This window comes from Giraffa tippelskirchi, chromosome 7, assembly GCF_054371585.1.
Source record: "Giraffa tippelskirchi isolate mGirTip1 chromosome 7, T2T-mGirTip1v1.2.pri, whole genome shotgun sequence".
Taxonomy (NCBI): Eukaryota; Metazoa; Chordata; class Mammalia; order Artiodactyla; family Giraffidae; genus Giraffa; species Giraffa tippelskirchi.
In genome coordinates, this window is record NC_137281.1 from 96,217,161 (window position 1) to 96,244,285 (window position 27,125).

The 27,125-nt window shown below is 35.9% G+C and overlaps 1 long non-coding RNA gene across 1 annotated transcript in view; it reads right to left on the reverse strand.

Moving 5' to 3' along the window:
* Positions 1-27,125, reverse strand: part of LOC145512761 (uncharacterized) — a 615,780-nt gene that overhangs the window by 244,826 nt on the left and 343,829 nt on the right. Inside the window, exon 5 of the long non-coding RNA XR_014058773.1 lies at positions 12,466-12,523. This is a non-coding gene — a long non-coding RNA (uncharacterized LOC145512761). The remainder of the gene's footprint in view (positions 1-12,465; positions 12,524-27,125) is intronic.

The following is a 27,125-nucleotide window of genomic DNA, read 5'->3' on the forward strand; positions in this document are numbered from 1 at the left end:
GAGCAAATAATATATATGGCTTCTCTGGATGATCAAGATAAAAGGTCATCTTCTAATATAGTATCAATTTTTCCTATTGCAAGGAGATAGCACAGGGATTAGCACTACTTTCACCATCATTTTTTCTATTCATCAATTAAAAAACTTAATTTAAAAAATTTTTACTACATAAGAATACACACTTATTGTAGAAAAATTAGAAGATATGGGTAAGTGATAAGAACAAAATTAAAAACATCTATAACTTTCTACCTCTTTTAGTAGGATATTCTCTCCTTTTGTCTAAGAAAAATATAGATCTATATGTATAAACATAGCCTTTAAAAATACAATAGCTAACATAAAAATTAAATGAAAAATCCTCTGGGTAACTAAACTACTCTGGGTTTTATAGCAAAATAAGTTGGAGGGTGCAGCCAAGAGCCCCCATGGGTCCTCTGAATTGCAAGGGCATGCCCATGATAGAGAGTAGATACAGTGACATTTATCAATAACACTGTCAATGCTTTCATAGACTCTAACAATATACAATACATAATACTTGTCACATATTTAATAGGTTAAATTTGTATTATAATATACTGATACCACACTTGAATATAAGACTTGCTTCAGGGTGCAACTGCATTCAGCACTGGATAGCACACTAATAAAAACTGCAGCAAAAACAGTTTTACGACCCTCCATTGACCAGTGTTTTATATTATATTATCTTATTGCAGACATTTGAATTAAAGGTTAACAAACTCTAGTTAATGGGTTGTCTGAATGAATGTACAGTGCATGAATACAAGCAGCTTCTTGCATTTTTTATCAGTTTTGATATACACATGCTTTGTGATTTGGGTTAAGACAGGACTGTAAGTGGGTGATGGCTCTTGACTGAGTAATATGAAATAGCACATTTTGTTAGACTTCTTCCAATTAAGTGCATATGCCCCATTAAAGCAATCTGTCATTATTTTAACAATGTCATTAACATCTACAATATAACTCACAGGGGCTTCGTACTTCTTTCAAAATTAGTAGCACATACATTTATATAGAAAGCTTAAAGTACAAAAACAGATTTAAGAAGCCTTCAACTCTAAGCTATACAAGTATTTTTAATGGGTTACATAGAAGATATGACTTTATTAAGAAAGAAAAGCCCACAGAAATTATATATCCATTAAGCTAGACTAATGATATGAAATACAAATTTTTTTTTCTAACGTAGGTATCAAGAAACATGGTTTACTGTACTATGAAATGTATTTTTGGCTAATGAAAATAATTTAAACTACTAGGCTATTGAAAGCAAAAATTATTATGTAAAATTTATGACTTTTATATATATGATTATTTTCAGTCTAGAAATATTTTGGAAATTTTTAACAGATAAAAGTAATATATTAAATGCCTAATAAAAAGATAAAAATTTATTAGGAAATTTAGATGGTAATATCCAACTTTAAATTGCTAAAATACATCTTATTTACTACCGTGGCTTCTACAAAAAGATTAAGATTCAATAAATAATAAATACAGGGAGAAAGCTTAAGTTTATAAAGTAGAGTAAATGTTCTACTGTAGGAAGAACATCTCTTTCACACAAAATACCTATATCACAGGAAAGTATGTACTATTGTATAAATATAAGTTAGAATAGGAAATGTGGTTTTTTTTACTAAGTTTTCAATATGTATAAAAGTTCTCTTAGTTTAATTTGCTTAAAATTTTTCTTATTAACAGCTTACAAATAAAATATAAAATGAAACTTAACTAGAAGGATAGAGACATCGTAATCATTTTTCAGATCTTTAAAATCTTTCCCTGAACTTGACTTGCTGTCTCTTGCAATTACTCAGAATAATCTACTAAACTTTGCAATTAGTTGGAGTCATGTCTTTTCTTCCTTATTAGAATATAAATTCCTTAAAGTAAGGATTAATATTCTGTGTCCCTTCAAAACTTTTACAGAGTTTAGCACAGCACTTTGCACATTACACCACCCTTATGGCAGAAAATGAAGAAGACCTAAAGAGCCTCTTGATGAAAGTGAAAGAGGAGAGTGAAAAAGTTGGCTTAAAGCTCAACATTCAGAAAACTAAGATCAGGGCATCTGGTCCCATCACTTCATGGCAGATAGATGGGGAAACAGTAGAAACAGTGTCAGACTTTATTTTTCTAGGCTCCAAAATCACTGCAGATGGTGACTGCAGCCATGAAATTAAAAGACGCTTACTCCTTGGAAGGAAAGCTATGAGCAACCTAGACAAAATATTAAAAAGCAGAGACATTACTTTGCCAACAAAGGTCCGTCTAGTCAAGGTTATGGTTTTTCCACTGGTCGTGTATGGATGTGAGAGTTGGACTATAAAGAAAGCTGAGCACCGAAGAATTGATGCTTTTGAGCTGTGGTGTTGGAGAAGACTCTTGAGAGTCCCTTGGACTGCAAGGAGATCCAACCAGTCCATCCTAATGGAGATCAGTCCTGGTTGTTCATGTTGAAGCTGAAACTCCAATACTTTGGCCACCTGATGTGAAGAGCTGACTCATTGGAAAAGACTGTGATGCTGGGAAAGATTGAGGGAAGGAGGAGAAGGGGACGACAGAGGATGAGATGGGTGGATGGCATCATCATCTCGACGGACACGAGTTTGGGTGGACTCCAGGAGTTGGTGATGGACAGGGAGGCCTGGCGTGCTGCGGTTCATGGGGTCACAAAGAGTCGGACACAACTGAGTGACTGAATTGAACTGAACTGAACTTGCACATTACAAATACTAAATAAATAAATGCCCTGCAATTATCTTAAATATAACATGTCCAAAATTAATTCATTATCTCTACCTCAATCGCTCTTCCTTTGTTAAGATTCCTATTTCAATAAATTTGCCAACCATTTTGCCTCCCAAACAAAAACCTGGGAATCATCCTTGACTGCTTCCTGATACATGCTCTGGGGCCTCAAGGTTTGTCAAAATTCTGTCTCTGTTTTAAAATCCTAACATTTCTCATTTCTGGCTTGTCTTTTCTGTCCCCACATACACCATCTCTTGCTAGGCCCTCCTTTTCCTGGCATCTATCCCAACAGTTCAGTTGCTCAATATCTTTTTTGCTTTAATGTTTGGAATATATTTGAGTTCTGTTTCCTAGGTCCAAAAACACAATCCTCCGTGGTACTGGGGTAACTTTTGTTCAGTCCATTCAGCCCTTAGTATAAGTAGTTCCCAAATTTGCTTCACAGCAACTACTCTGCAATCTCCTTTATTTCTCATTTCTTCTCATTTTTTCCCTAATTATCTCATTCATGAGTGATTCACCATTCATTTGTGATAGAACCAAAGTCCTTAATGTTGCTTAAAAGATAAATCTATGTCATTAAGATATACTAGATTAGACAAGAGCTAAAAAGATGCTAAATTTGGGAATAAAATGCTACATACATAGACAGGGATAAATCCTTTTTAGATTTAAAAGAATATCAATAAAGATCAAATTTGTGCTTTTTCTTCAGTGGGAGTTTTAAGACACAGTGATGAGATTCTGGAAAGCTTTTCTCTAAAAAGTGAGTGGTCCTCAACTCAAGTGAAGTCAATTATTTTACTTCATTTTCTGTACAAAATCCTTTTCCCTTAAAATAACCACCTTAGTAAAGCAAAATACTGTCACAATGGTGAATTATTATAGTGACCAAACTGAGTAAACTGTTTCTGAGGCTCTTTCATCTTACATCTAGACAATCAAAGTCATATAAGAGAACTACATAATGAATTGCCTCTTCTTTTGGAGAAAGATATAGTACATGCCACCAGAAATATTCCCCTAAAAGTCTAATGATAAATTTCCAATTTATTTCTTCCTTCAACCCACATTTTCTAAACTCTTACTGGGTGCAAGCCAATGGACCAGACCTGGCCCACTTGTTTGCTCTTAATTCTCTATACCTCATCAGTAGACAGAATCAGATTCTCAAACAAGAATAAAGGCAACCAGCATATTGGGTTTAGTGATCATGTGTTCCTTTATGTGATCACATTGGATTCATGTGAAGATTATTCACTAATCTCCATAACAAGATAGCAGAAATGAAATATCACACAGCCTGAAATCAAAAGACAAGTCGAATGCATGTGTTAGACTCACACTATTTGAAACTTTTAAAGTCACTCAACTCTCTGGTTTTACTTTTTTTCATTGCGTAAGCACTAAGCATTTCTTTGAGTAAGCATTAAGTAAGATACTAATAGCTAACACTTAATAAGTATTTCATACCTGCATGATACTCTGCACAATTGTTGCATCAATTCTCACAACAATCGTAAAAGACAATACTCCCAAGACTCAGGTATTAGTACATCATTATATAGAAAAGAAATCTGAGGTTCAGAAAAATAAGAAATTTGCTAAATTTCCAGTATACAGTAGGGTGGAGTTTAAACTTGCTACATCTGATTCAAGGGCCAGGTCCTTTCTATTACATTACTTCCTTATGAAATAGCAGAGGAAGAATCCCTACTACATTCAGCTCTAAGCCTGCCACTATTATAAATAAATAGTGGAAGAAAATGTGCACTTGCTTAACAAACAAAATGTCCTTATCCAGAACTAAATTATGGAGCTTCTCTTAATTTATAACATTTGGGAAACAATAAAATCTTGTTCTTCCTTACAATTGAAAACCTTTTCAAATGGCTACAGGAAAAATTATGAGAACCAGAATCCATTTATTTGAATTTTGAAAGCAAGGAGTAGACTATTTGAAGGAAAGGTGTAGACTCCATAATTGCATGAAATACTTTGCTAACTTAACATCATTAACTTTCTTATCTTCATATTAAAACTTATATCTAGAAAACAGCTCAATTCACAATTTTTTCTGTCAGTGAATTGAGAGAATTAAAAATCTAAGTATATACATTTTTTTCATTACTTATGAAACAACCTATATAGTTCATTAGGTTGTTTTTGTTAATTCACTGACTTTGAACTCAAAGCTATGGGTTTTAAAAATTAAATTTTAAATTTAGACTGCTTGTACCTGCCAATGTGCACAGTCATTTATGCATTCATTTACTTTTCTATTCCACAATAGCCTTTAAACATCTGCTATGGGCTGACCTCCCTGAGAGAGGTGCAACAGATGTAGAAGAATGTGTAAGGCCTGACCCTGTACCATTCAGGTTATGGGAAAATGACATGGAGTGGGTGGTACTTCAAAAAGAATAAGCAAATTGTAAATACTCTGATTTCCCATAGTGGCCTTGATGGATACTACTGATTAGACCCTATCTCTAGAAGAATATAATCTTTAACTGCAGAAAAATATTTTGTGGATTTAAGTAGAATTGCCATTGTGTATACTGAAGCTATGCCTGAACAGCATTCTGAATTTTGAGTCTATAATAAATACATGGTCTTCAAACCGGGATTTAGCATAACTGTTAATATTAAGTGATTTATGATCACCTTTAGATAATCAGCAATCATGTTCTATTGATTGACATGCTAAGTCCTTGATAGCACAAGGTATTATGGCTAACGCAAATAATTATTTTTCCTGTGAGTTTAATTAAGGGTCTTCAGACCGATGTAATTAAAGCTGCAGTGGCATTTGAAATGCATCACCTAAATAAAGCACTCTAAGGTTTACCCTATCAAGATTTGTAAGACATCTAAGTAATTGCAATCTGTGTTATTTTATTTATTTTATTCCACATATTACTTTCCTGAAGGAATCAATGTCTCGGCATATGTAAATATATACGTATATATATACATATAGCCATATTATCAGCATTTCATTATTTTCATGAACAAAACTATTAACTAATAGCACATCAACATCAGATATAGGAGCAAATGATTATTCAATATTTAAATTTAGGAATTCTCATTGCCCATTATCTATCTATTAAGAATTACAAGTTCCAAAGTAATTGAGAATTCTATCTTAATCGCCTGCCTTATAATGAGATTGTTTGTTATCCCTAGCCTTCAACAGCACTGATTAAACCTCTCAGTATACTCGCTAAGTTGATATTTTTTACGTAATATCTTCATACCTAGTTCAGTGTGGTATTAAACAGCAAACTAAAGAGTATCATTTATTGTTAATTTTGTCCTATAGATTTCCTTGGTGCTAAAAATTCTCTGACATGCAGAGGTATCCCACACATGATAAAGAGAAAATATTAATGTGACATTATAGGAACCATTTAGCTCTCTGCAATCAAAATCAGATTCTGCCTCCACACCATCCTAGAACACATGAATGACTGTTAGCTATGCTATTGCTATACTTTATTATATTATTGAACTCATTTCAAACTTATCAATCTTTCATGTCATATATATATATGTAAATTATATATATACTCATCAGTTCAGTTCAGTTGCTCAGTCGTGTCCGACTCTTTGCGACCCCATGAATTGCAGCATGCCAGGCCTCTCTGTCCATCACCAACTCCCGGAGTTTACCAAGCTCATTTCTATCCAGTCAGTGATGCCATCCAGCCATCTCATCTTCTGTTGTCCCCTTCTCCTCCTGCTCCCAATCATTCCCAGCATCAGGGTCTTTTCAAATGAGTCAACTCTTTGCTTGAGGTGGCCAAAAAATTGGAGTTTCAGCTTCAACATCAGTCCTTCCAATGAACACCCAGGACTGATCTCCTTTAGGATGGACTGGTTGGATCTCCTTGCAGTCCAAGGGGCTCTCAAGAGTCTTCTCCAACACCACAGCTCAAAAGCATCAATTCTTCGGCACTCAGCTTTCTTCACACTCCAACTCTCACATCCATACATGACTACTGGAAAAACCATAGCCTTGACTAGACAGACCTTTGTTGGCAAAGTAATATCTCTGCTTTTTAACATGCTATCTAGGTTGGTCATAACTTTCCTTCCAAGGAGTAAGTGCCTTTTAATTTCATGGCTGCAATCACTATCTACAGTGATTTTGGAGCCTGTAAAAATAAACTCTGACACTGTTTCCAATGTTTCCCCATCCATTATCCATGAAGTGATGGGACCGGATGCCATGATCTTAGTTTTCTGAATGTTGAGCTTTAAGCCAACTTTTACACTCTCCTCTCTCAGTTTCATCAAGAGGCTTTTTAGTTCCTCTTCACTTTCTGCCATAAGGGTGGTGTCATCTGCATATCTGAGGTTGATATTTCTCCCAGCAATCTTGATTCCAGCTTGTGCTTCTTCCAGCCCAGCATTTCTCATGATGTACTCTGCATATAAGTTAAATAAGCAGGGTGACAATATACAGCCTTAATGTACTCCTTGTCCTATTTGGAACCACTCTGTTGTCCAGTTCTAACTGTTGCTTCCTGACCTGCATACAGGTTTCTCAAGAGACAGGTCAGGTGGTCTGGTATTCCTATCTCTTTCAAAATTTTCCACACTTTGTGGTGATCCACACAGTCGAAGGCTTTGGCATAGTCAATAAAGCAGAAATAGATGTTTTTCTGGAACTCTCGCTTTTTCGATGATCCAGCAGATGTTGGCAATTTGATCTCTGGTTCCTCTGCCTTTTCTAAATCCAGCTTGAACACCTGGAAGTTCACAGTTCACGTATTGCTGAAGCCTTGCTTGGAGAATTTTGAGCATTACTTTACTAGTGTGTGAGATGAATGCAATTGTGCGGTAGTTTGAGCATTCTTTGGCATTGCCTTTCTTTGGGATTGGGATGAAAACTGACCTTTTCCAGTCCTGTGGCCACTGCTGAGTTCTCCAGATTTGCTGGCGTATCGAGTGCAGCACTTTCACAGCATCATCTTTCAGGATTTGAAATAGCTCAACTGGAATTCCATCACCTCCACTAGCTTTGTTCATAGTGATGCTTTCTAAGGCCCACTTGACTTCACATTCCAGAATGTCTGGGTCTAGGTGAGTGATCACTCCATCATGATTATCTGGGATGTGAAGATCTTTTTTGTACAGTTCTTCTGGGTATTCTTGCCACCTGTTCTTAATATCTTCTGCTTCTGTTAGGTCCATACTATTTCTGTCCTTTATTAAGCCCATCTTTGCATGAAATGTTCCCTTGATATCTCTAATTTTCTTGAAGAGATCTCCAGTCTTTCCCATTCTGCTGTTTTCCTCTATTTCTTTGCATTGATCGTTGAGGAAGGCTTTCTTATCTCTCCTCGCTATCTTTGGAACTCTGCATTCAAATGGGAATATCTTTTCTTTTCTCCTTCGCTTTTCACTTCTCTTCTTTTCATAGGTATTTGTAAGGCCTCCTCAGACAGCTATTTGCTTTTTTTGCATTTTTTTCCATGGGGATGGTCTTGATCCCTGTCTCCTGTACAATGTCACGAACCTCCATCCATAGTTCATCAGGCACTCTGTCTATCAGATCTAGTCCCTTAAATCTATTTGTCACTGATTTGATTTAGGTCATACCTGAATGGTGTAGTGGTTTTCCCTACTTTCAAGGTCAGGAGGGGTGACCGTGAGAAGACACCCCTTGTCCAAGGTAAGGAGCAGCGGCTGCACTTTGCTGAAGCAGCCGTGAAGAGATACCCCACATCCAAGGTAAGAGAAACCCAAGTAAGACGGTAGGTGTTGCGAGAGGGCATCAGAGGGCAGACACACTGAAACTATAATCACAGAAAACTAGCCAATCTGATCACACAGACCACAGCCTTGTCTAACTCAATGAAACTAAGCCATGCCATGTGGGGCCACCCAAGATGGACGGGTCATGGTGGAGAGGTCTGACAGAATGTGGTCCACTGGAGAAGGGAACAGCAAACCACTTCAGTATTCTTGCCTTGAGAACCCCATGAACAGTACGAAAAGGCAAAAAGATAGGATACTGAAAGAGGAACTCCCCAGAGCAGTAGGTGCCCAAAATGCTACTGGAGATCAGTGGAGAAATAACTCCAGAAAGAATGAAGGGATGGAGCCAATGCAAAAACAATATCCAGTTGTGGATGTGACTGGTGATAGAAGCAAGGTACGATACTGTAAACAGCAATATTGCGTAGGAACCTGGAATGTTAAGTCCATGAATCAAGGCAAATTGCAAGTGGTCAAACAGGAGATGGCAAGAGTGAACATCGACATTCTAGGAATCAGTGAACTAAGATGGACTGGAATGGGTGAATTTAACTCAGATGACCATTATATCTACTACTGTGGGCAGGAATCCCTTAGAAGAAATGGAGTAGCCATCATGGTCAACAAAAGAGTCTGAAATGCAGTACTTGGATGCAATCTCAAAAATGACAGAATGATCTCTGTTCGTTTCCAAGGCAAACCATTCAATATCATGGTAATCCAAGCATATGCCCCAACCAGTAATGCTGAAGAAGCTGAAGTTGAACAGTTCTATGAAGACCTACAAGACCTTTTAGAACTAACACCCAAAAAAAGATGTCCTTTTCATTATAGAGGACTGGAATGCAAAAGTGGGAAGTCAAGAAACACCTGGAGTAACAGGCAAATTTGGCCTTGGAGTACAGAATGAAGCAGGGTAAAGGCTAATAGAGTTTTGCCAAGAGAACACACTGGTCATAAAACACCCTCTTCCAACAACACAAGAGAAGACTCTACACATGGGCATCACCAGATAGTCAACACCAAAATCAGATTGATTATATTCTTTGCAGCCAAAGATGGAGAATCTCTATACAGTCAGTAAAAACAAGACCAGGAGCTGATTGTGACTCAGATCATGAACTCCTTATTGCCAAGTTCAGACTTAAATTGAAGAAAGTAGGGAAAACCATTAGACCATTCAGGTATGACCTAAATATATACACACACATATATATAATTACAAATTCAGTAAATGTAGGTAATCTCCATTCTATTTAGGAAACCAAGGTTTAAAATGGCTATATAATGATGATGTAGGACTCAAACCCAAACAAATGATCTAAACCCTGCAAAAATAATCTATATACCATAATCTCTCTGTTTAAGAGTTTGAGTTGAAAGTTTAAGAGTTGAAAAGGAGTTACATTAATGAAAGGTTAATTTTTTTTAATGAGTGACCAGAAGCAAAATTCAAATTAATAAGCCACCAAAATATTGTCTTGAGTTTACCTAGGTTCTGATTAATTCCACTTATATTTCAAGAGATTTTAAGAAAATGAAAACCAAATAGTGAAACAAACTGAAACACTGTTTTATACCTCTGTTTACTAAAACTCTAGCAGTAAAGAAATACTTGTATCATAACATCATAGAAATATAGTAAACTTATCATAAGTATTAGGTATTTAGAATAGGAAACAGGAGTCCAAAATGGTGGGGGCTAAAAGACAAGGAAGGGAAAAGCCCGCGAAAATAGAACAAAGGAAGGTCCGAGGACCGGAGTGAGGACTTCAGGTGGAACAAACAGCACTCGTGGCTAGCCTAATTTGCATAAGGCAGGCCCAGGGGGAAGGAAAAACATATAAAAGGACCCAAAGCACGCTCTCGCTCTCTCTCTCTCCCCCCCCACCACCCCGCGTGCTGGGGCGTTCTTCTCGTCACATCTTTGGGTCAACATGCCCTCACACCTCGAGGATGGATTTTCCTGCTATTATCTAAATAAAACAGAGCTGTAACACGGAGCTGTAACACTGATTTGTCTAAGAGCTATAAAACGGTCCGTTGGAGACCTGAGAGCTATAAAACGGTATGTCCAAGACCCGAGAGCTGTGACACGCCTAGGGCTTTGATGTCCATCACTCCAAATCTTTGTTGTGACAAGAAAGAACCAAGGAGCATACACTCACCTGACAATACGGTTGTTTTATTGAAGAAGCCATTTTTTCAAATTAAATAGATATGAAGGAACAGATGTACAACAAAAGGGAACCACACAGTTTATTTGTTCCTATGCTGATTTCCCACATGATCTGCTACAAAAATACATAACTACTTCCTATTCTGATTACCTTTGAGCATTCCACTAAACAAAATTTTTATATCCAGTGGCTGTCTTTAATGTAGAAAATAAATACTGTATTCACAGAAAGAAATAGAAGATTTCAATCCTGAACTCATTATCTTTTCGGTAGGATGTTCACGACTACCCAAATGCTCAATAATGATTTTTATTGCATTCAACATTCACTCCCAAATTTTTTTCAAATCTACAAATGAAATTTATCTTAATGCCCTGGGAAGTAATTAAGATTATCTCTACAAATAGGGAAACAGAGTCACAGGACCCTGTGACCCATTTAAGTGAACAGATTTACAAACAAGATAGTACCTTAAAAGTGATTACATGCTCACTTTGCTTTCCAAATTGTCATGGAAATAACTACCCATGCATAAAAATGATGCCCATATCAGCACTAGAAACTGTCCATGGGCACCTCACACATCAGAGTTCTTGAATTGTCTGCTACCTGCAAACATTATTGGAATAAAGAGGGGCCAGCTCATTCTTTAACCACTGTGGAACATCTGAAAAGTAAGCAGATGGAATCCCAACAGGAATCCAGAGCACATTCTAATGTGATTGGGTGAAGACAACTGGCAGCTTTATAGACTAGAGACCACCGACCATGGAAAGAGCAGTGATCACTAGCAAGGCTTTTCTCCTGCTGTGCACATCCAAGAATGAAAGCATTGCATGGCTGGCTCCTGCTGAGAGTAGGTATAGTGAGCTTAAAACAGAGCCTCCAAATTCTTTGCCATTCCTCCCATCAATTTGCAATTGCTCTGTTTAAATGTTGGTACATATTTTATTCCTTCATATTGATCCATTCAGAGTATCAACATGTTTTCCTATGCTAAGAGATGTTCTTTGCTTTGTTTTTTATTTTGCTATCCTTGCCAAGGGAGGTCTAGGCTTGTTAACGTTTAGAGACTGAATGAATTTTTTCTGAGAAAATGTGATTCTACCATTTAGGTCCAGATGAAGGGACAGGAGAAAGTTAATAGCTATAGTTTTACTTCATAGTTTCAGAAATTCAGTAACAGAATTGGGTACAGACAGTGGAGAGATTTACCTTCGCACTAAAAACACCATAAAACTGAGCCTGGAGCATTGCCCCATTTTTTCTTGGGCTGGTTGTTTATATGGTTACCTTCTGCTAGATAAGGGATATAGAAGGTGATAAAATACACAAGGATCCACACTCAGACGAAACAAAATAACAAATAGGAATTTCCAAATTTAAAGATAAATAAAGAACAAAAAGAGCTGAATATAAGCAAGGAGGAGGAGGGAGAAGAAGAATGTTCTGACCTGAAGAAAGACCTGGGGTTAAATGTAGAAATATATCAAAAGTAACAACTGTTGAGGGGTAGGAGGCCCAGACCATCACAAAGAAGACAAAAGAGTCAGGTAATGAGAAGTAAAGGCATCAGTTGCTCAATAAAGCTCATTCAAGGACCTGACTTAAATCACAGGCTACAGTAGTGTTCTTAATAGATTATTTGTGAATCCGCCAGCTATGCCCACAGAGTCACTAGCACAGCATGTGACTAGAAACTTCCAACATAGAAACTGGCACTTACCCCAGAAAGTAAGTGCCCAGAAACACCAGCCAGGTATCCTCCACACAGCAGGCTGAGTCTAAAAAAGAAGAGGAAGAGATGGTAATGTTCAGATGAGGCTGATCCTCACCTACCAAATGCACAAATCAGAAAAGTAACTTCTCCCAAGGAACTGGTTAGAGAATGGGATGAGGACTGCTTCAAGGGTACCAAGAGTACTACCAAAGACCTCTGACAGAATGGTGAGGCAAGGGAATAGGCTTTACTCCCGCCATATAAACACATTAGGCAAAATAGATTGAAAAGATCTGTATGTTCGGATAACTCTTGCCATTACAACGATGAGGGAAAATTCATGCATCTATTCAGGCAGAAAACAAGCCAAAAACACACTATCTCTGAAAGGAAAAGGAAAATCAAGTTGTCCAGTTTTTTTCTCTCTATTATGTTAACTCTCTGGGACAAATGGAGTCAAAGCTATAGAGTTTTGAGGGAAAACACGACAGTAAGCCAAGATGCAACAAAAATACACTGCCACGCATAAGAAAAATAGACATTGTCAGGAATGCAGAGCCCAGAAACTATCACCGGCATTATATTCCTTAAAATTATTGAACAGCAATTCTCCAGCTGATGGAGAGGTGGATCTAACACAGTTAAAAACGTGAGCCATTGTACAATATTATAAAGGGACATTGGTAATAATCAAAAAATATTGGTAGCACACAGTGTTGTTTGAAAATTTCTTGTAATATGCCTACCAAACTTAACACAGCCAGTGATTCGGTGTCATTGAGTCACCGGCATCATTGACACTGAATCACTGACTCAATGGACATGAGTTTGAGCAAACTCTGGGAGATGGTGAAGGACAGGGAAGCCTGGAGTGCTGCAGTCCATGGGGTCGCAAAGCGTCAGACACGACTGAGCGAATGAACAACAACAAAATTTAATGCAAATATAATAAATATTGAAAGAGATAATATATACTCTAAAGTAAATAATAACAAAGATTTTTAAATCTAGAATTATTTTGTAATAAACTATACACGTCAGTGTAAGGAGGAGGAGGGGAAAGCAACTAAACAAAGTGCAAGCATCTAAAATTATTTTCTTAGAATCACAAAAAATTGCTTCATTTTTCATTTAATTACTAGAAAAATGTTTTTAATATCTTAAGGAACACTAATAGCATATATTTTTTCCATATTTCCAAGGACCAAAGGATAAAAATCTTAAACTACTTGAATATTGAAAAAAAGAAAAAAATCTTTTGAGTTGTGAGTTTAAAAAGATACCACAACTTAGATGATGGGCTATGTAAAAGTTAATAAAAATTAAAAACAGTACCTATAAATTAGGTAATTTAGAAAAACATATACTTACTATATGTATGAGTGTTTTTAATATAAAAAGAAAAAGAAAATAAAGAATTGAAAATTTAATGATAACAAGAATAACTATTTAAAAAGCAAACAACAATAAAAGAGAATACTATGTAAAATAAACATAAGAGCTGGTTCTTTCAAATAATGTAAAATTAAAAATTATGTCAAATCTATACAAATATAAAGAGAAAATATAAAAATCAGAAATTATTTTAAATCATTAAAGAAATCTCATGCAAAACTAGAACTCTCTTTTGAAAAATCCAATGACATGGTAAATTTTCTAGGAAAATTTAAAATACCAAAATCAATTCATAGAAAAAGTAGATAATGCTTTCCTAAGAAACTTTTATAAGTTATCAAGACATTATATTCAAATACATCTTCATACTTGATATATTTATAGATTAAGCTTTCTAAACTTTCAAAGAGAAAATGGTTCTCATATCATATAAACAATTCCAAAAACTAGAAGAAAAAATATCCATAATTCTTTCTTATATAGTTAGCATAATGAAAATTGGCAAAGATTGTATATTAAAAAGCCACAAAGGCTGAGAGCTAAACTTAAGCTTACTCTTGAATATATAATAACATGCACAAGTGTGTGCTCACCAAGCTATATATATATATATGTATACACACACACACACACACACACACACATACTTATACACACACACATATCTGAGTCCTTTGGTTTCTTTGTTTTAAGCAAGTGTCATACTCATAGAATGCAGCTGTAAGGATTTCAGGTAAATCTTTGATAAAGCTCCCAATGAATTTATAAATTATTGGTATGTTAATGATTTTATCTGTCAAGTTGTCTCATCTAAGAGTATAGATTCTTTGTATTTTCTGCAATTTTTGCATCCTTTAATACAGTTTTATTCATTTCCCACAGAAATCTAAGGGCTGCTTTGTTTAAATATAGCATACACTTTAACTTCTCTTAATATTTTAAATGAAATTTTGTATCTGTTAAATTTTCTGGTTGCTTGCTATAATTGATTTTTTATTGATTGACATAAATCAATCTTACATCTGGGAATAGTCTTCCCATCAACAATATTGGATAAATTTTTTTTAAATGTGAAAAAACTGTAAAAAACTGAAAAAGGCATAATTCTGGATCTATGTCAGACAAAAGACATTGGAATATGAGAATGAAACAAAACATTTACCAATTACAGACTAACAAATACTTGTAAGTACCATGAATGTATGTAATTTGAACAGAAGAATGAGTTCAAGAAGAAACAGCAACAATGAACAAATTTTTAAAAATTCATTAAGCCTAAATAACTGGGTTTTTAAAAGATTTATTAATAACAATCTGGAAATACAATTTACATGCTATCAACATGAGAAGTGGGAAGTGAGGGGACAGGTGGGAGAGAAGGTATGCTACTGTTCTTGACTTACACAGGTGGAGAAAGAATATAATGACTAAATTATTATAGGCAAATATAAGCTCAAATATGTTGATTAAAAATCTATAGGTAGAAGCTGAGGGGTGAGCCAGCTGTGTTGACATAGTCAGCATGACTGGCAAGAGAGTAAAATTTAACACATACTTTTTTTTTTTTTTTGCATATTCCAAGCTTCTTTTATTTTTTTTTTATATAAATTTATTTATTTTAGTTGGGGGCTAATTACTTTACAATATTGTAGTGGTTTTTGCCATACATTGACATGAATCAGCCATGGGTTTACATGTGTTCCCCCTCCTGGACCCCCCACCCACCTCCCTCCCCATCCCATCCCTCTGGGTCATCCCATTGCCCCGGCCCTGAGCATTTGTCTCATGCATCGAACATGGAATGGTGTTCTGTTTCACATATGATAATATACATGTTTCAATGCTATTCTCCTAGAACGTCCCACCCTCACCTTCTCCCTCAGAGTCCATAAGATTGTTCTATGCATCTGTGTCTCTTATTCTGTCTCGCATATAGGGTTATCGTTACCATCTTTCAAATTCCATATATATGCATTAGTATACTGTATTGGTGTTTTTCTTTCTGGTTTACTTCACTCTGTATAATGGGCTCCAGTTTCATCCATCTCAGTAGAACCGATTCAAATGTATTTTTTTTTAATGGCTGAGTAATATTCCATTGTGTATATGTACCACAGCTTCCTTATCCATTCGTCTGCTGATGGACATCTAGGTTGCTTCCATGTCCTGGCTATTGTAAACAGTGCTGCGATGAACATTGGGGTACACGCGTCTCTTTCAATTCTGGTTTCCTCGGTGTGTATGCCCAGCAGTGGGATTGCTGGGTCATATGGCAGTTCTATTCCCAGTTTTTTAAGGAATCTCCACACTGTTCTCCATAGTGGCTGTACTAGTTTGCATTGCCACCAACAGTGTAAGAGGGTTCCCTTTTCTCCACACCCTCTCCAGCATTTATTGCTTGTAACACATACTTTTGAAAAAAATTTGAACATACACAAAATATGACCTAAATTCTAGATCACATGCAAGATGAATCCTGCAGTTCACTCAATGAACATATCATGATCAAGATTTGTGAAATGCACCAAAGGAAAATCTAAAACTGTAAATTATACAATAGTTATGTAATAAAACTATGTAACATCCTAGTTTATACTGAAAATAATTTGATAAATGGTAACATTATAGTTGTAAAAATGACACTTTGCAAACTAGAAATCCAAAGGGATGTTCTTGATTTAAAAGGTATGAACGAAAACCCATGGCAATCACTATACTGCTAAGTCGTGTCAGTCATGTCCGACTTTGTGCGACCCCATAGAGAGCAGCCCACCAGGCTCCTCCGTCCCTGGGATTCAATGCTAAAATACTACAAGCCCTCCAATTAAAGTCAAGGATGAGATAAGGATGCCATAATCATTACTCTCTTGTTGTGTTCCTATGTATACAAAACTAGATGTTCTTTTCTAAACATTTGAAAAGAAAAGGAAATCAGATAAAAATACTGGAAAGAAAGAGATAAGGTTGTTATTATGTGTAGAATGTATAATTACATACCTAGAAAACTAAAAATAATCACTTGTGAATTACTAAGACTAATTTTGAACAAGGTGACTGGATAAAAGGTTAATATATAAAATCAAATGGCTTGCCAATATGCCACTGTGAAAGAAAAAGTTAGCCAAACTAAACAAACCAAAGCAGAACATTTTATGATGGTGATGGTGGTAGTAGAGAAAACTATATTATAAAATGCTGTGACAGTAGAAAGAAAAAAATTAACATGACTCTCAAAACCATAATAGCAAAGTGAGATTATGACATTTTTTAAGAAAAAAAATTATCTTTCAAAAACTTAGTTAACTCACTGTTGAGTTATTACCATTAGTTAACACCCTTTTTGAACCTATTGTGAACTAATTTTCACAATAGCACATTTGTCTGCAAGTGTATTATAGCTTTTTAAGAACTAAACCACATAATAGGACTTTCCTGGTGGCTCAGACCATAAAGCATCTGCCTACAATGCGGGAGACCCAGGTTGGATCCCTGGGTCAGGAAGATCCCCTGGAGAAGGAAATGGCAACCCACTCCAGTATTCTTGCCTGGAAAATCCCATGGACGGAGGAACATGGTAGGCTACAGCACATGAGGTCTCAAAGAGTTGGACACAACTGAGCAACTTCACTTTCGCTTTCAAACCACATAATAGTTTTTTGTATGAAACAGAAGTTACTAAAAAGGTTATTAAAAGTTGGAAAATTTGTATCTTCTACTGCAGGCAGACACTTGGATAAAAATGGATTTGTTTTTGGAATATTATCTTAGCCTTTGAAATTAAGCCAGAATTTGATCTCTATTTCTAGAGAAGAAGTGTGTACTTCTGATCTTAATGTCATCTTTGTAATGAAAGGCTTCTGTTATAGACTATTTGTGTTCTCTCAGCATTTCAGATATTGAAATCCTAACCTCAAGGCGATGCTAATAAGAGCTGGGGCCTTTGAGTGGTGATTAGCTCAAGGGGGTGGAGCCCTTACAGATGGAATTAGTGCCCTTATGAGACATATTCCAGAAAGCTCTATTGCTTTTTCTGCCATGCAAGGACACAATGAGAAGACAGCTGCTCTCGATGAACTCAGGAATCAGGTCCTTATCAGATACTGAATCTGCCCGTGCCATGAACTTGGCCTTCTCGGTCTCCAGAACGGTGAGAAATAAATGTTTGTTGTTGAAGCCCCCAGTATTTTTGTTATAGCAGCCTGAACTTCCTATGGCAATTTTCACATCCTTCCCAACCAACAATAATCAGTTTGAATATATAAAACAAATTCTATTCAGAAGGTTATAAAAAAATTATAAAGAACTTGGGAATAAAATGTAAAACTTCTACAGAGAAAACTATATATATTTTACTGAAGGACATAAAAGAAGACTGGTTAAGGAAAACTACCATTTCCATTGAGGTGGATATTTCAAATTGCAAACAGGTCAGTTTTTCTCAAATTCAACCTATAAATTCAATATCTTCCAAAACAATATTGTATGTGTGTATATAAAACAGAAATAACTGCATAGGGACCAGAATTTAATATGGTGATTCAAATGGACTTTAACCTTACTTTTAGTAATTTAATTAGACACAGAGAGGAGGTTCAGGTATTACATGTGTAATTCAGTTCAGTTTGGTTCAGTCACTCAGTCGTGTCTGACTGTTTGTGACACTATGAACTGCAGCACACCAGGATTCCCTGTCCATCACCAACTCCCAGATCTTGCTCAAACTCATGTCTATCGAGTCAGTGATGCCATCCAACCATCTCATCCTCTGTCATCCCCTTCTCCTCTTCCCTTCAATCTGTCTTGGCATCAGGGTCTTTCCAATGAGTCAGTTCTTCCCATCAGGTGGCCAAAGTATTAGAGTCTCAGCTTCAGCATCAATCCTCTAGGATTGACTGGTTTGATCTCCTTGCAGTCCAAGGGACTCTCCAAGGGAGAGTCTCCAAGGGAGACTCCAAGGGAGTCTTCTCCAACACCACAGCTCAAAAGCATCAATTTTTTGGCGCTCAGCTTTCTTTACAGTCCAACTCTCACATCCATATATGACTACTGGAAAAACCATAGCTTTGACTATACAGATCTTTGTCGGCAAAGTAATACCTCTGCTTTTTAATATGCTGTCTAGGTTGGCCATAGCTTTTCTTCCAAGGAGCAAGCATCTTTTAATTTCATCTGCAGTGATTTTGGAGCCCAAGAAAATAAAGTCTGTCACTGTTGAAAGGCATTTTCTCCATTGTTAATAAGATTTTTCTCTGAGTATTTTTTCATTTTATTCATCTCCCTTTTTATATTTCTTATAATAAACATATAATTCTTTCATAATTAGAAAAAATAAACATATTATTTAAAAATATTATGAAAAGGGGACAACCACCTGACTCAGCTAGAATTCTCTGAGGTAGTATAATCTAGATTCATTCTACCAAAAATACAGATATAATATAGTGTGAGAGTCTTTTTTTTAATAATTCACTTCAATAATTTCAAAGGGGAAATATATGCTAGTGGTCTAAAAATCTATAGTCCAGCTCTGTGCCGTAAGTATCACCTTTTTATGAGAGCCTATATATATTCTTGTCAGGGGTTCATGGTTGTTCTAGGGAGCCTTTGAAGATGATAGGAACCTATGGTTTTACATTCCTGAAAGCCTAGAAACTCACTGAGAAGTCAGCATGTGTCTATAGAGACTCAAGTTTTGATTAGCCAGCACCCCAAGTCACTAAGAATAAAAACAAACAGTCTTTATCATCATTTCAGGATAATGTTCAGAAGTGACTTGAAACACAGCAGCAAGGCAGCCTAGCAATTAATAGTGATATTAAGATCATAGACACACAGTGGACAGTAAGGAATACTGACTGTGTCAGATACTCCCCATCATAACTTTTCCACTATTCATTTAAAACAATAATTAACAGATCAAAATCAAAGTTTCCAAGGTGGTAAATGTTTAATAGTTTCAGTGCATACTTATATAAGATATACTTTTTAAAAAGCATATTTCTGAATCATTTGAAAAATTGTTGTGACAATATCTTAGTGAATCTAATTAAGAAATTATGCCCAGGCTGTATCAAATATAAAAAGTATTAATTATATCATAGAAACGTCTCCTGAACCTTTCAAAATGTTTAGAACAAGTTTGAAATGCTTCAAAATAAGAAGTTCTCTTTATAAAACTCAACATGTGAAGTATTTGGTGGTTTTAAAGAAAAGCAAAGTCATACTTTATAAAAGAATGGTGAGTGGACAGATTGATAGTTCAGCCCTTATTTAAAATGCTAGTATTTTTTGCTCTTTGTATCTTCATATATTTATTTCAGAATTAGGGGCATTAATCATATCTCCTGAAAAGATTTGTATAGATAATTGAGAGTAGTAGTGATAGTATAGATGCAATATATATATTGCATATATATATGGAGAGAGGTGGTTCTCCTCTGCATGATATTGGCATTTCTTAATTTTATAAAGGGCAGAGGCAAAATGCTACCTTAAGTGACACAATATGTGGAATTGCCATAAACATTGTTGTTTAGTTGCAAAGTCGTGTTCAACTCTTTGCAACCCCACAGTCTGTAGTCTACTAGGATCCTCATCCATGGGATTTTCCAGATAAGAATAATGGAATGGGTTGCCATTTCCTACTCCAGGGGATCTTCCTGACCCAGGGATCAAACCTGCCTCCCCGGTATTGGTTCACAGGTTCTTTACCACTGAGCCATCAGGGAAGTCCTGCCACAAACGCATACCTTATCAAATAAGTTTTGTTAAGAAAAACAAAGACATGAAGGCACCTAAGAGAGTTACTTCTGGTAACATTTTATTGGACAGCATGACATTGAATTACCAGTGTCTATCAAAATTTTGTCAAATAATTGGGATTGGTTTGAAAATGATTTTCTCCCATCATCTATGAAATTGGTGTGTCAAATATATTTAAAATCTAGATTGATAAGCTTCAGCAAAATTATACTTAAGATAAGAGCTTTGTTGCAAAGCAAAAAACAATGCTTAAGAGAAATGAAAAGTTAAACTGTACTTCTGCAGTTGCTAGTAGTCCTTGAGTCAGACATTCAAACAACTTCCCACCAGAATGTCTATGAAAACAAAACAAAACAATAAACTTCACACTAACACCCAAATCAAACCCCAACAGAGTTATTGTTAGCATATAGAAGAAACTTACCCTAGAGATAGGACTGACAAAATAAGGAAAGCCTATTCAATGTGAAAAAAGAAAACGTAGAAAAGTTTCCTTCATCACCACTTTCTGGCTTAGGTAATCTGTAACTTCCAGAATTTCCGGGCCTCTTTATTTACTCATCTATGTTGCTTTGGTAATAGACAAGGTAGATCTTCATCTTCCAACTCCCAGACCAGTTCTCTTAGTGAAGTATGGAGTAAGCAGGTCATAACTATTAAGTAACTGAACAAATTAATCTCTATTTTCATTCAGACCTAGAAATTCATAGGTAGAAAAGGACTAGTGTAGAACAATGCTTCTGTGAAGTTTAGCTTCAACCAAAAAAGCTTTAGATCTAGATTATAGGAGTGGAGAGGATCTTGAATGGTGAGTATTAGAGAAATTGAAATGGGCATCAGGAGTGTCTTCCTGCATCCATGCAAGGAGCCACACCAGAGACACAACCACCAGACACTGGATGCAGGGAACTGTCCTGTGCTCTGAGCTCCTGAGTCAACCTGCTCTCCTGCTGAAAAGGCAATTCTACCTGCTCCCACAAGAACCGTGAGTAAAGCCAAGGAACAGCCCAATACCTTGGGTGTTCACTAACAATGGGGATTAGCTTATTGTGGATAAGAAACATAAAAGAAAACCAACAACATGGAGTGGAGCCTGTGAAAAACACAATCATGGGAAAGGAATTGTCACTATAAAACCCAGAGTTAAGTTCTCCTCTGAAAATAATCTAGTATAAGAACCAGAACAAATTTGAAAATAGGCATCTAGCACCTTCAATAGCATGTAAAAGTTTGACACAGAAAAAGAAAGTCCTGAAACAATAAAAAACAAGACCAAAGACAAAAAATTGATATGCAAGAAATAATAAATTAGATGCCAAGGAAATGAGTTGCAACAACAGAAATATAAGCCACAATGGATATAAAAAAGTAATTGGATCAAGATGGTGAGCTTTGATCATATGACTCCCTTTCCCTCTGTCACAAATGCCATAAAATAACAAACTCAAAATTTTTTTTTTCAAATAATTGATTTAAACAGTGCAGGAAGAGAATCTTTGTAATATGGAAAGGGGACAATATTATATTTAAGAGAAATTAAAGCCAAAGAAAATTATATCTCTAGAAATATGGAAATAGATCATTATGGAGTAAGGGTTGCTTGGAAGGAAGAAGTTTCAAAAGCAACAGTAAGTGGGTACAAGGTGCCCTGCAACTTTCATGAAGAAGAAAGCTGCATTTGGAGAAAATATACAAAGTGAGACCCATCCTCACACAAACTACCTTCTAACAATATCCTGTATCTATGCTTTTATAAGCAGAACACAGCAAAGAGTGGAGAAACTGGAGCCAAAGAGGAAGAGCAATGACCCAAGAAAGTAGGTTCTCCCAGAAAAGATGGGAAATGCCTTTAACTGTCCCAAACTCTTGGACAGTGGTGGTGGCAGTGCAATCTATCCTCCCACTCATCTGAGGTAGGTTGCTATCAGCTAACAAGCCAACCAACAGGGATTCTCACATTCAAAGATGATCAAAAATTTTAAAAACCACAACATTTGAGATTCCTAATTATCTGAGAAAAACTAACACCATGAAGAAAAATATGCCACCAATAAAACCCAAAAGTAACATAAAACACATGAAGCGAATTGGGCAAACGATGTAAATTGTGTGTGTGCTAAGTCACTTCAGTCATGTCCAATTCTTTGCAACCTTATGGACTGTAGCCCACCAGGCTCCTCTGTCCGTGGGATTCTCCAGGCAAGAATACTGGAGTGGGTTGCAATGTCCTCTCCCAGGCAATCTTCCCAACCCACAGATTGAATGCGTGTCTCTTATGTCTCCTGCATTGGCAGTCAGGTTCTTTACCACTAGCACCAATGGGGAAGTCCATAACTGTCTTTAATAATCTCAGAGAAATTTAGGACTATATACATGAAAAATGAAAAGCAACCAACAGGTCATTTCAAAACAAGTTTTTATTATGAAATGTACTCAATATATGCAAAGAAGATATATATATATATATATATATATATATACACACATACGTATACACTCAATGTCCATGTTCCTCTCACCCCCCTTCAACAATTATCAACTCATGGCTCATTGTATTTCAACTAAACTCCCACTTTTCTCTTTCCCAATTTACTTTAAAGAAGTTCCACATATGATGCCCATTTCACTCATAAATATTTCAGAGATTTTTTTTAATTAAAGTTTTAATTAACAAAATTACAAATATCACAGATAGGCAACATTACCAAATAGAACTTAGTGACCTGGAAGATGGAACTAAGACATTCACCAAGAACACATTATAGAAAGATAAAGAGATCATGTGATTCTACAGAAGAACCTGAGACAAGGATTTGCCTGTAAGTGATTTGTCAAGCGGGTGCTCTCAGGGCAAACTTATAAAGGAGTTGGGAAGCAGAAAAGAAAAGAGGAAGAAATTAAGGAAGAATATGAGTTCAAATGATGTCTAGCCTCATTCTGTTTAATTCACGGAGCACTCAGAAAAATTGCACCAGACTTTGTCTCAACTTCAGGCAAAAGATTCAGGCTTTTATATTACCACATTGGTAGTCCTTGGACACTGGCCATTTCACAAGAAAAGCAGCTACAAGTGACCAAGAAGGTTCTCTATAGAAGCTTATAGATAAGAATTGCTAGCAGAAGCAGAAATTCAGGTTGTTGCTGTTTAGTTGTTAGGTCATGCTTAACTATTTTGTGACCCCATAGCCTGCCAGCTCCTCTGTCCATGCAATTTTACAGGTAAGAATACTGGAGTGGGTTGCCATTTCTTACTACAGGGAATCTTCTCAATCTAGAGTTCAAACCTGTGTCTCTTGCACCTCCTGTACTGGCAGGAGAATTCTTTACCACTGCGCCACCTGGAAAGCCTGTGCTGAAGATACAGATCTAAATAAAAATTATAATCTAATTTTATGTCAAAACATGGCAAAATCAATTACACAGAAGTCAATGATAGAAAAGGCTTAATATTTTTCCTTCTGATTTTGAAGAGTATATTTATATTAACTACCAATGTGAAAAAGTAAATTCAGGTAATAAAAAGCCAATTCACATAAGAATCCAACAACACATTATGTATTGAGCACTTACTATGTCAGGCACCAAGCTATGTATATTAATGCTTTTCTTCTTAGTTCTCACATTAACATTATAAAATAAAGGCTAATATTATCACCATTTGCATTTGAGAAAACTGAGTTTTTGACGTGAACTTTAGCTTTGCCCTTGCAAGTCTGGATTTGAACTAAAATTCATCTATATTTATAGTTCAAGAATTTTACCAATATGTTCTATAAAGATCATGAAAATGATACAATACAGCAATGTTTTAATATGTTCAACCTAACTGCTAACTAAAGAAGTGGCTCATGAAACAGTAATAATCAACTATCAAATTGATCATGATTAAAAAAAGAAACCCTCAAAGCTGATCAGGGTTTGATATGGACATGTAAAATTTTACAGTCTTTCTGGAAAGACTTCTGACAAAAGATTTTAAGTTTTTGATAGTGTTTCAACTCCTAGGAATTTCTATCAAAGATATAATCAGCAAGACTTTTGAATTCATAACTGGTGAAAAATATTATGGCGCATTCTCAAGACAAATGACTTATAATTATTAACACCCAAGTGTAAGAAGAGTATAACTACAGAGGACATGGTAGTTACACAATATTAAGTACAAGGGCAAGATACAAAATCAAGTATAGAATATAAGCTCATTGCCAAATTTTGTAAGAAAAGTACATTCTATAAAGTACCGGATATATGGAGCTTTGGCAGGCTGCATTCCATGGGGTCTCAGAATCAGACATGACTAAGTGTGTGTGCATACACACACACATATATAAGTACTTATATATGAACATATATTTATAAACTGATAGGTATTTTTTAAAATATTAATAGCTATTTATATATTTAAGAAAGACCAAAATAATACGGAATAAACGTGCTTGCTAAGTCACTTCAGTCGTGTCTGACTCTTTGTGACTTGCCAGACTCCTCTGTCCATGGGATTTCCCAGGCAAGAATCCTGGAGTGGGTTTCCATTTCCTCCTCCAGGGGGTCTTCCTGACCCAAGGATTGAACCCGGGTCTCCCACATTGCAAGCAGATTCTTTACTGTCTGAGCCACCAGGGAAGGAAAATAATACTGGGGATTATTAAATTAGTGAAATGATTTTGGGTGAGAGGTGTTCATTTTATTCTTGAAACTTTTCTGTACTTCCTTAATTTTCTAAACATATGTAAAACATATGTATTACTTAGCTAATACAAATACATAAATATAACCAAAAGAAAAATAAATAGTTAAGAAAAATCCTACTGTCTTTCACAAAGAATCCAATTAAAACTTCTAACTATACTATAGCAGTGTTGCTAAGCCTTCATCTACTTTTATAATAGAGAGAAAATGCTAATGAATTTATACGTAATATTTAAAGTTTATTTTATGTACCTTGTCAGCAGACACAGTTAAAAGAGAAAAGTGTGTTTTACAGTTCTATGGAAGGTAATAAATGTCAGACACATGTAGATACAGTTATAACTTTATGAACACCCAGGGTAATTTGCACAAGGAAAACCTTATACAAACACTAAATGAAAAGACATGTTTTCCAAGCACAGGCAGGGGACTGTTTTTACTCCATGTACAATATAGGTGAGACAGAAGGCTAAGGACTGCAGTGCAGTGGTCTAACAATAAACCCCCTGCAAGTGTGCCATCTGATGGGGTGTTAATTGAGTAGCAGGTGAACATAAATAGAAAGCACCAAGGGTGTGTAGTGGGGAGTCTTTTTGTTGATGAGAGAACATAAAAATGTTGAGCTTGTAATAAGAAACAAAGACAGTCTGGAGTTTATTTCTCTGACTTCTTTCTACCCTCCATAGCATGTGTCTCTCTAGTTTAAAATGATTGCTAGGGAATAAAATGGCTTTTAAAACGTGTGGGTACCCCAACTAAAATAAATAAATTTATAAAAAACAAAACAAAACAAAAAAAACGTGTGGGTGATTACAGAATAAGTCAGATAGGTTCCCAAAGTTTATGAAACCTAAGGGTTTGTCTTAGTTTTGTTTGTTTGCCTATGGTTTAAATGCAATGTTTTGTATGATTGTTGTTGATTCCTGAAATGATTGATTCAGAATGTCTCAAGACATATAGAAGTCAGGGTCATTCAGCATCTAATGTGAAATTTCATCAGGATTTCATTAGGACATAGCAAAAAACTTAAAAAGTAGATAGAAACATGAAGAATGATTCAAACTTTCTAAAGTTCAAGATTTTTTTTTAAAGAAAAGAGATTTTTCTGTCTAGTTTACCTAGACAAGTTATATGAGATTATACAAATAAATCCTTGAATAAAATAATTTTTAAGTTCTAATGCTGACATTTCTTTTTTCTGGGAAACTGTTATAACACAAATACATATAACCACCATATGAAAGATGTTCTTTCTCTGAGAATTACTTTCGGTTGCTTATATAGTTACATAATCTCCAAGAATGTTGCTCCTTTGAAGAAATGAGGTCCCTGCACACTGTATTGTTACTTCTAACAAGGCATTAAATGCATCCAAGATACATGGAAGACATTTTAAGCTATTAAGTTTCAACAATGGTAGCTAATATTTATGATGCATTTCCTGTACACTAGGAATTATGCTAACCATATCACAAATAGCCATCTCACGTGAGCCTCACGACAATCTTAAGAGATAACTCAGTTCACACTGATAAATGAAGATATCAATCTGTAGAAAAATAAAGTATCTTTCCCACAGCCACATAACTAATTAGTTGTGAAGCCAGATTTGAATGTACATTCACCGCCTCCATGAAAGTGAAAGTGAAGTTGCTCAGTCGTGTCTCACTCTTTGTGACCCCATGAACTGTAGCCTACCAGGATCCTCCGTCCATGGGATTTTCCAGGCAAGAGTACTGGAGTGGGCTGCCATTTCCTTCTCCAGGGGATCTTCCTGACCCAGGGATCGAACCCAGGTCGCTCGCATTGTAGGCAGATGC